Consider the following 10,997-nt stretch of genomic DNA (forward strand, 5'->3'; position numbering starts at 1 on the left):
CTGAGATATACTCTAACCTGTGTCACGAATATGTATCTCACTTTTTTTTTTTTTTGAAACAGTCTTGCTCTGTCTGTCAGCCAGGCTGGAGTGCAGTGGCATGATCTTGGCTCCCTGCAACCTCTGCCTCCCAAGTTCAAAGCCAGTCTTGTGCCTCAGACTCTCAGACTCCCAAGTAGCTAGAATTACAGATACACACCACCATGCCTGCCTAATTTTTGTATTTTTAGTAGAGATGGGGTATTGCCATGTTGTCAGGCTGGTCTTGAACTCCTGGCCTCAAGTGATCCGCCCACCTCAGACTCCGAAAGTGCCGGGATTAAAGGCATGGGCCACAATGCCCAGTCATATATCTCACTTTTGAGTTCAAAACCATACCCAATTGCCTGATCAATATTTCGACTTGGATGACAAATTGAAGTCTTAAGATTTGCATACTCCATCAGAGTTAGCATACCTAAAACAGAAATCTTCTATTCCTCACTCCAAACCTACTCCTCCTTTCTTGTCTATCTCAATAAATGTTCACTTTGCCCAATTGTTCAGCTCACATTCTTTGGCATCAGCTTTGACTTTACTCTTGGGCTAATACTCAATTTCAACAAGTTTTACTATCTCTTAAGTTCAAAATATATTCAAAATCTGGTTGGTTTCCACTCATCTCTATGATGACCACTTTAAGCCACTATCATTTCTTGCCTGGATAACTGTAATAGCTTCTTAACCGGTCTTTTACAGTAAAAGCCATATTATATCTGTTTGCTACTTAAACCTTATAATAGTTTCACAATAAATTCACAATAATATCCAAGCCTCTCTTACGGCCTTGGGGGCCCAAGGTATAGATTCCTCTATACCTCTCTGATGCACCCACCAATTACTCCCATTCATTCTTCAAGTCTTGGTTAAACTTTTTCCCTTCTTTTCTAACACCAGCATCCTTCATTCTCCGTATTCCCATTGCATCTTGAATGTCAATCCATTATATATAATGAGTTGCCATACCTATTGCATATGCTTTCCTATATTGGACTTATTTCAGCACCTCAAGGTGGCACATACTTGCTTGGTCTGGAAAACTGCCTTCTCTCCTGGTGCTTCTCTATTTTGCAAGTATAACTCCTGTTTCTCAATCAGTCCTTGGCCTAAAATCCTTCTGGAAAACTTTTCTAGTCTCCTAAGATTAACTAGTGTCCCTGTAAACACCCCCTCATCATACTTTCATTGAGTACTTATTTGCATGCCATTTGCCTCACTCAGAAAGAGTGAATGAATATCATCTATCTGCTAGACCTGTGCTGTCCAACATAGCAGTCACTAACCACATGTGAGTAATGAGCATTTTCAAGGATCACATCCAAACTGAGATGTGCTGTAACTGTAAAATATGAACAGGATTTCTAAAACACTGCCAGAAAGAAAGAATATAAAGCATCACAATAATAATTTTTATATTGGTTCCATGTTGAAATGATCAGATCTTGGATATACTGAGATAAATATAGTCAGTCTTCCATATTCATTGGTTCTGCATCCATGAATTTAATGAACTGTGGATCTAAAATATCTGTACTGAACATGTCCAGACTTTTTTTCCTTAAGATTGTTCTTAAACAACATAGTATAGCAACTATTTACATGGCATTTACATTGTGTTGTTAGGTCTTATAAGTAAATAGACATAATTTAAAGTATATAGGAAGAAGCTGGCCATAATGGTTTAGGCCTGTAATCCCAGCACTTTGAGAGGTGAAAGTGTGCAGATCATTTGAGGCCAGGAGTTCAAGACCAGACTCAGCAACGTGGCAAAACCCCATCTCTACTAAAAATAGAAAACTTAGCCAGGTGTGGTGGTGCATGCCTATAATCTCAGCTACTTGGGTAGCTGAGGCAGGACAATTGCTTGAGCCCAGGTAGTGGAGGTTGCTATGAGCTGAAATCACACCACGGCACTCCAGCCTGGGTGACAGTAAAAAACTCTGTTTGAAAAATAAATTTTTAAAAAAGTATATAGGAGGATATGCATAGGTTATGTGCAAATACTTTGGAACTTGAGCATCTGTGGATTTTGGTATCTGTGGGAGGTCCTGGAACTCAGCTCCAATGGATACTGAGGGACAATTAACCATATATGAGTAAAAGTTATTTTACTTTTTTCTGCTTATTCTCTTTAACCTGACATTAGAAAATCAAATATTTCTTATGTGCTACACATCATATTTTTATCAGACAGCACTGCAGTAGGTCATGGTCTTCAGGAGTAGTGTGAACATATTGTATTGATTCTCTAACTAACACTTTATGGCCTCAAAAATGTGTACTAGATGAAAAAATTAATAAATGGCAAGTAAGCAGTAGAAAAATAGCTGCATCATTTAATTAGCAACAAGTGAAGGAATGTGCAGAGGTTGTATGTACTAATTTATCAAAGTGATTTTAGATCTGTCATAAAAACATCCTCTTTTTTTTGCTTATAATGCAGAAATCAGGAAAAAAGAAACTAGACTGAAAACCTTATCATCATAAAGCTTTGACTCTAAAAATATATATACATATATATGTGTGTATATATATGTATATGTGTGTGTGTATATGTATGTGTGTGTGTGTATATATATATATATATATATATATACTGACTCTGCTTTAATAAATCTTTTGGATTTTCATTTGAATCTGTCTGGGGGCAATTCTGAATGTGCCTGTCATAGGCAGATGCTTCTGTTCTCTAAGACTAGAGACATAGGAATCAGTAGGTGGTGGTACAGATGGCAAAGAGAGGGTGGGGTGACATTTCAAACTGTGGGCGGGACTAATGCAAATTTGGCAGCCCAAATGGAATTTCTGTGGGCCTGACAATTTTTGCAAGACTTCTTGCTTCCCAAGCAATCTACATCTATCCACCCCTCACACACATATAAATATATATATGTGTGTGTGTGTGTATATATATGTGTGTGTATTTGTGTATATATATGTGTGTGTGTACATATATATATAATATATATATAGAAAGAGAGAAAAGAGAGATAGACTTTAACCCTCTCCATTGGGAATTTTGTATGTTGCAATTATCAAAGACCAAAAGAGTCTCTCTCAAAATTTTGCTTATGGGATCAAACTTTATACTTCTAACATAGAAAAATAAGGGAATTTCTATCAAAAGTGATCTTAAATATAGTGAAATATATTTGTTTTTCACGGTGCATTTAATTATTAGAAACATGTAAGTATGCACATATAGTTTAAGAAAAAAATAAAATGCAAATTATTTAATCTGATTTTTTTAGCTCTTACCATTGGGATCGCACAGCCATAGAACACGAACTGCCTGAGACAAGTCAGCCTCCACACCAAGCTCTGCCAGTATGACTCAATACCATTCTCAAGATACCAAGGTGGAGGAATTTAATCTCTGTATCCTTGGTCTCTAACCTTCCAGAAGAGAATCTCCTTCAGTTTGTCAACATCTTCATCTCCTTCAGCCTGTCAACGTCTTCAACATCTCAGGTCAACAGAGATGATATGTTTTCAATCATCTAGCTGTAATAGCTCACTGTGTTAGAGCTTTTTTTTTTGAAGGTTCATCAGCATGTAAGGCCCAATTATGTTACTGAAACGCTTTGCAAACTATTACTTTCAATGTTCTCATCTACCAAAGTTGTAATAAGATTAGAAGATTTAAAGAAGAAACTGTTAACTGACTATGATTTAAAAAAATGCATTTTCAGGACCAGCAAAATGTTATAGACCCTTATGTCCTCAATTCCAAGTAGATTTCATTTTAAGTTTTTGCTTGGCAGAAAAAAAGAGAGAGATATTATTTAGTGCAAATGAGTCTCTGGAGAAACCAAATTCTTATATATTGCTAGTTGGGATGTAGACCATGATAATTACCATAGAAAATAATCTAATATTATTAATATTTAGTAAAGTTGAGAATACCCAACTATCCAACAATTCATTCTTAGGATTGTATCCCAAGGGAAATCCCAAACATGTGAACCAACAAATAGATATAAGAATGTTCACAGAAATACTGTTGATGACAGCATAGAATTAGGGACTACACAAAGACCTATCAGCAATAAAATTAATAAAAAGCATTGTGGTGAATTTGTACACTTTTTATGCTAGAAAGCAATAAAAATGAATGATATACAGTTAAAACTGGCATACTGGAATCACAAGATAGAGGTGAAAACAAGACATGAAAGATTATAAACAATAAAATTTTACTTATACAAAGTTTTAAAACATTCAATATTGAACAATGTGCATTGATTAGAACTACAGACATAGGAGATAAAAATGTTTATGTATTTTAAAAATAGTGATCATGAAAACTTCACTATATTAGTGAATTTATGGGAAGTGAAGGGAGAAGATGATGGAACCAGGACAAGGCAAGCCAGGGCTTCCAAGGTGTGCTGGTAATGCTCTGTTTTCTAACCTGTGTGGTAGATATAGGAGTGCCTGATTTATGACTACTTATTATACCTTATAATCTCTTATAAGTATTATTTTATATGCATCAAATATTATACTTAAAAACAGAGTTATAAAGAATAGAGAGGAAGGGAGAGAGAAAGAAAGGAAAGACATGGAAAAATAAAAAAGGAAAATAATGACTAAGAATGAAATAGCTAAGTAGTCTCAGCAAAATGGAAATCCCAAAGGGAAAGTTGCAGAAAACAGAAAAATGTTGATCATAATGGTATTAGCCACAACATTAAAATGATGATGAAGATGATGATGATGGTGTTGTCACAGTATCTAACAATCATTGAGTGGTTGTTATTTTCCAGATAATATTTTTAGTTTATTAACTCATCTAAACATTACAATAACTTTGTGGGATAGGTTTCACTACTATTTTCATTTTTTACATTACTAAACTGAAGCATATGAAATTCCAATTAACTTGAAAATGTTCCACATTTGGTAAGTAGCAGAGCAGAAATATTAATTCTATTCCAGACAGGCTGATTGCTTAACAGCATGCTATCTAAAGTGTCCAAGAATCATCATCCCCCAATAACGAGTGGTTGATTTTTCTTTCCCTATCTGTCAAAGCCTCCATGAACCACCCTCAGTCTTTCCTAGAGTATAACTATATTGTTTATGGGGATTTTACTGTTGTTTCAGGAGTTATATAATTAATTAAAAGTTCATCTGATTCTCTACTTTTATTTTTTAAGAAATTCTGCAGTTTCCTGCTTCTCTCAGGAGTAATCAGCCTTTATAAAATACTGAGCTTGGAACCTGTAGCAGAGGTATTGTGTCACTTTTATTAAATGTGTTTTCACATATTACTGTTTTTCAGTTCTCTTTCCAAAGAAACAATAAGTCTTATGTGGTGCATAGGATTTTCCATGCATCGTATAATAATTCTTTAAATAATAAAATTGGATAATACCATCTTCCATATTTTTTAGTTCAGTCTTCATTGAAAACTGACAGAGAGCAGTGCCAAGGTTAGATATTTGTACACAGAGAAAATTACATATTTAAACAGAAAAATTTTTAGAAACTATATATTTATCCAAAATGTCATTATATATTGTAACTGTCTCTTTTTTCTCATTTCATTGTGATGAACTTATTCTATGGAATTGTATATGCTTATTAATATTTTATTGTTCTAGTTAATAGAAGTCATCATAAAATAAAATTATATATGACTCACCAAGTTGGAAAAAAAAAAGATCAGAATAATCATTGAAACTGAGTCATCTTTCTTTAATTACTCTGCTCCTTGATCTCACTTCCGGGGACAGTACTGGTGACTTCCTTCCTGTTCAACTTTTTGTAGAACTGTAATCCTTACCTAAAAGTTTGAGTGATGATGTAAAAAGATCTAAAGGGTTTTCCAGAGCAAGGCTATAGCAGAAGCATCACAGACTTCAAATCAGTGACCTTGATTTATTTCCAGCTGCTGTTTAGTAGCTGTGCTTTCCGTTTTTTGTTTTTTTTTTTTTTTTTGAGGTGGAGTTTTGCTGTTGTTACCCAGACTGGAGTGCAATGGCACAATCTCAGCTCACCGCAACCTCTGCCCTCTGGGTTCAAGCAATTCTCCTGCCTCAGCCTCCCGAGTAGTTGGGACTACAGGCACGCACCACCATGCCCAGCTAATTTTTGTATTTTTAGTAGAGACGGGGTTTCACCTTGTTGACCAGGATGGTCTCGATCTGATGACCTCGTGATCCACCCGCCTCGGCCTCCCAAAGGGCTGGGATTATAGGCGTGAGCCACCGCACCCGGCCAGCTGTGCTTTCTTAAACAAGTTTCGTAATTTCTCTTTGGCTCTCAACAATTTAGTTAAATTTACCTTCAATTTTCTTACTTGTTTAAAGGGAATAAGATCTCTTTACAAGAAGGTTTTGACAATTCAGTGAGATGAAATATATAAAACATACAACACAGTGCCTGATACTAGTAAGTGCTTGACAATTATTAGTTTCCTTCTCTTTTGCCACCGCAGTTAAAATGTTTTACCCCTATTATGACTATGTGCAGCATCAACTTTTCTAACATTATCTGGATTTGTCCACAACGAAGGACAAAATATTGTTTCAGTGTATATGAGCAGTATCAAATTCCCAGGTCCTCACCTGGGCAAACTTCAGATACCCACAGATTTGATCACTGAAAGCTGAGTGTGATGGCTCATGCCTGTAATCCCAGCACTTTGGAAGATCAAGGTGGGAGAATCACTTGAGCCTATGCTTGGGCCTATGTTCCAGACCAGCCTAGGCGATACAGTAAGACTTCATCTCTACAATCAAAAAATTAGCCCAGTGTGGTGGTGTACACCTATTGTCCCAGCTACTTAGGAGGCTGTGGCAGGAGGATCACTTGAGCCCAGGAGTTCAAGGTTGCACTGAGCTATAATTGTGCCACTGCATTCCAGCCTGGGCAGTAGAGTGGAGACTCTATAAATTTGATCACTGATCATTGGACCTTGTCCAGTAATTTCAGTCTTGTCTATATTCCAATAATCACTGGTTGGAGGTATTATATTTTTACAAGGATCTCACTTAACATGTAGAGAGGATCAAATCAGCCTTGCTTGTGGTGGTTCTCTGAACTTGGGTCATAGTTATACCAAATGTTCTTCTGTTGTGTTTTAATACCTTTTACTCCTAGTTATGGTGACCAGATTCCTGGTCTCCCACTCTTCTTCTTCCCCCAATCCCCATCCATTCTCCTCAGAATTGCAAAGATAAGCTTTTAATTATGCATATTTGATCATGTCATTTCCTTAAGTCCCCTAAAGCTTTTCATTAACTGAAGATAAAATCTAAAATCCTAAATATGATCTCCAAGATTCTGAATAACTTTGCCTATTTCTTCCTTTTGCAGTCTTATTTTGAATCATTCCTCTTATTATTATTATAATTGTCCTTATTTTATTATTAACTGAAGTCTAATAGCACTGGTTGTTAAATGTATTTTTCTTGAATTTGACAAGTTCTTACTTGTCTGGCCATTTTTTTCCTTGGAACTATCTTCAAAATTGTCTCATTGTTTCTGATATTTAGCAGTCAACTATAATGGGCTTGAGTGTGGTTCACTCTTTATTTATAGTGAATTTTACAGTACTTCCCAAATTTCTGACCTGGCATCTTTCATCAGTTTTAGAAATTCTCAACCATTCTCTCCACTGCTGTGCCATTCTCTCTCATCTCTTTTCAAGACACCAATTACACATATGTTAGACGTTTTCATTCTTTCCAACAGGTTTATCACATGCTTTTCTGTATTTTTCTTTTTTTTCTTTCCATAGTATAGTATTGTATGTTTTCAATAGACATATATTCAAATTTCCTACTCTTTTGCAAGGCCTATCTGCTGTTAAATATAGCTATTTCTTTAGCCCTAAAAGTTCTATTAGATTTTTAAAAATAGTTTTCCACTCTCTGGCTAAATTTTCCTCCTTTTTATTTTTGGTCCATATTTTTGTCTCGTTTTTTGAACATCTTAATGACAATTATTTTGATGTCCTTGTCTGCTATTTTCACTAATATTCCTGTAAGTCTATTTTGTTTTCTTATGTTTTCTAAATGTTTGATTGTATAATTCTGATTTTTGGCATGTTTAGAATGTGTGACTAACTGCTAGACATTAGACATACAAAATCAATAGAGGTTTCAAATTATATTATCCTATCCTTTCTTTCTCAAGGAAGATATACTGAGGCTGATGTCCTAAGTATGATCAGTAAATTCTGGGTTAAGATTTTGAAAATATTTAGTCTACTTCTGGATTTCTTTTTTGCTGAGGGCATACACTCTAGGGAGTCAGAAGAATAGAATCAGGAAGCAGGAAACCTAAGGCTGATTCATTTTGACTTTCTAGAAGTAAATAAAAAAGAAAACCCCAACTTTCCACACCCAAGGAACAAAAGAACAGAGTGTATCTGCCTTGCAACCCTTCCCTTTTCTGCATGGCAGATGAGAAATAGAAAACACCTCTGACGGGTCCCCTCCTGCATCCAATCAGTCTGGTCCAGGGGCTAGTCTTCATTTGCAAAGGGGTGTAACTTTGTAACGTCACTTCAGCCTCTGATTTGTCCCTTCCCACAACCAATCAGATGTTTGCGTACGGTGCAACTTTGTAACTTCACTTCAGCCTCTGATTGGTTGCCTTCTACAACCAATCAGACTGGTCATGGGCAACTCCTTCATTTACATAGGGTGTAAACCAAGTAATCCATGGGAAACCTCTAAAGGGTATTTAACCCCTAAAAATTTTGTAACCAGTGTTCTTGAGCCACTTGCTTGAGTCCATTCCCACTCTATGGAGTGTACCTCTCTTTAAATAAATCTGTGCTTTCATTGCTTTGTGCATTTTGTCCAATTCTTTGTTCAAAATGCCAAGAACCTGGACAACTCATAGTCAAGACCCCCCGCTGGTAACACTAGGGCTTTTAAAAGTATGTCTTAGCTCTTTTCACGAAAGGTCTAGGACTCCAATTCTGTTCCCCGACCATGGCAAAACTATTAAAAATTTTGCGGCAGCCATGAGTATGCTCAGGCTTCAGAAGAGGCTCGCCTCTAGTGTCCTCCGCTGTGGCAAGAAGAAGGTCTGGTTGGATCCGAATGAGACCAATGAAATCGCCAATGCTAACTCGCGTCAGCAGATCCGGAAGCTGATCAAAGATGGGCTGATCATCCGAAAGCCTGTGACGGTCCATTCCCGGGCTCGCTGCCGGAAAAACACCTTGGCCCGCCGGAAGGGCAGGCACATGGACATAGGTAAGCGTAAGGGTACAGCCAATGCCCGAATGCCAGAGAAGGTCACGTGGATGAGGAGAATGAGATTCTGCGCCGGCTGCTCAGAAGATACCGGGAATCTAAGAAAATTGATCGCCACATGTATCACAGCCTGTACCTGAAGGTGAAGGGGAATGTGTTCAAAAACAAGCGGATTCTCATGGAACACATCCACAAGCTGAAGGCAGACAAGGCCCGCAAGAAGCTCCTGGCTGACCAGGCTGAGGCCCGCAGGTCTAAGACCAAGGAAGCACGAAAGCGCCGTGAAGAGCGCCTCCAGGCCAAAAAGGAGGAGATCATCAAAACTTTGTCCAAGGAGGAAGAGACCAAGAAATAAAAGCTCCCCCTTTGTCTGTACATACTGGCCTCCGTGATTACATAGATCAGCCATTAAAATAAAACGAGCCTTTAAAAAAAAAAAATTTTTGCTATGCTTTTCAGAAACTTTCTTCTTAACCTGTTAAATTGACCATGTGTCTGGTACAATTCTCCAAGGCTCTCTTCTCTCAGGATCTTTGTCCCACAGGTTTCCTTCTTTTGTTTTTTTCTTTTATTTCAGCCTTGTAAGACCACTGAAATCTCTCCTGATATCTCTTTCCTCTAGCAGTGACCTTTTGCCCAGGCAAAGCCATATTCTCAGAACTTTGCTTAGGAACGTTAGCTCACTTCTTTATAGTTCTTTCTCCAAAAGTCTGGACCCTTTACCTTCATTGAGTTAGCAGAACTTTGATGCCTTTAAATATTTTATGTGACGTTTCTAGTTGTTCTCAAAATAAACTTTGGTCTGCTGCAAGCTAACTCATTTGATCATAATAAAAAATCTGCTCAGCTTCACATGATTTTTCTTTTATTGGAATGTTTTTTTACCCCACTCTTCGCCTCACTGTTATTCCTCTTCTGGAAATCTTTATTCAAGAAACAATTTACTAATTCTTCAATCATATTAAGTTTTGCTGTTGAACTGTTTCCTAGTACCTATACTTTTCTTTATAGCACCTCTCAATTTCTGTACTTAATTGGGTTATTTACTTAATCCTTTTTCTCAACCAGATTTTAAGGTCCCCGAAGATAGGGACCATTGTACTTGGTATGCATGTGCATGTATGTTTGTGCTTGTGTGTGTGTGTGTGAGATTTCCTAGGGCCACAGGATTGATGGAATCTTTTTTCCATGATCAGTGACTTCCATGATCAATTAAGGTTTTGATATTATTTTGTCTGCTCTTGGATTTCTTCTTTGCTGAGGGCATACACTATAGGCCTTTTATTTTATTTTATTTTTTGAAACAAAGTCTTGCTCTATTGTCCATGCTTGAGTGCAGTGGTGCGATCTCGCCTCACGGCTATCTCCACCTCCTGGGTTCATGTGATTCTCATGCCTCAGTCTCTCACGTAGCTGAGACTATAAGTGCATGCCACCATGCCAGGCTAATTTTTGTATTTTTAGAAGAGACAGGATTCTGCCATGTTGGCCAAACTGGTCTCGAACTCCAGGCCTCAAGTTACCACCCACCTCAGCCTCTCACAGGGCTGGGATTACAGGTATAAGCCACTGCACTCTGCCACTCTAGGGCTTTTAAATGTATGTGTTAGTTCTTTTCATTAAAGGTCCAGCATGGACCTTTGTCTCCCCAGCATGGAGAAACTATTGAAAATTTTGCTATGCTTTAGCATAACAAACACCTGGATGTATCTTCCCATCATCCTATTAATAGAGGGA

At 37.3% G+C, this 10,997-nt stretch overlaps 1 long non-coding RNA gene and 1 pseudogene across 4 annotated transcripts in view; both read left to right on the forward strand.

Annotated features, from left to right (window-relative positions):
- Positions 1 to 7,964, forward strand: part of LOC144578271 (uncharacterized) — a 117,936-nt gene extending 109,972 nt beyond the window's left edge. The window contains exon 5 of one of the 4 annotated variants that reach the window (XR_013523742.1): positions 3,291 to 5,701. This is a non-coding gene — a long non-coding RNA (uncharacterized LOC144578271). Of the gene's footprint in view, positions 1 to 3,290 lie in introns of all 4 variants that reach the window. The other 3 variants (XR_013523741.1, XR_013523740.1, XR_013523739.1) reach the window with 3 other exon arrangements.
- An 896-nt stretch (positions 7,965 to 8,860) lies between these two features.
- Positions 8,861 to 9,700, forward strand: LOC100389194 (large ribosomal subunit protein eL19 pseudogene; annotated as a pseudogene).
- Positions 9,701 to 10,997: the final 1,297 nt, after the last annotated feature.

The sequence above is a fragment of the Callithrix jacchus genome, chromosome 11 (genome assembly GCF_049354715.1).
Source record: "Callithrix jacchus isolate 240 chromosome 11, calJac240_pri, whole genome shotgun sequence".
In the NCBI taxonomy this organism is placed as follows: Eukaryota; Metazoa; Chordata; class Mammalia; order Primates; family Cebidae; genus Callithrix; species Callithrix jacchus.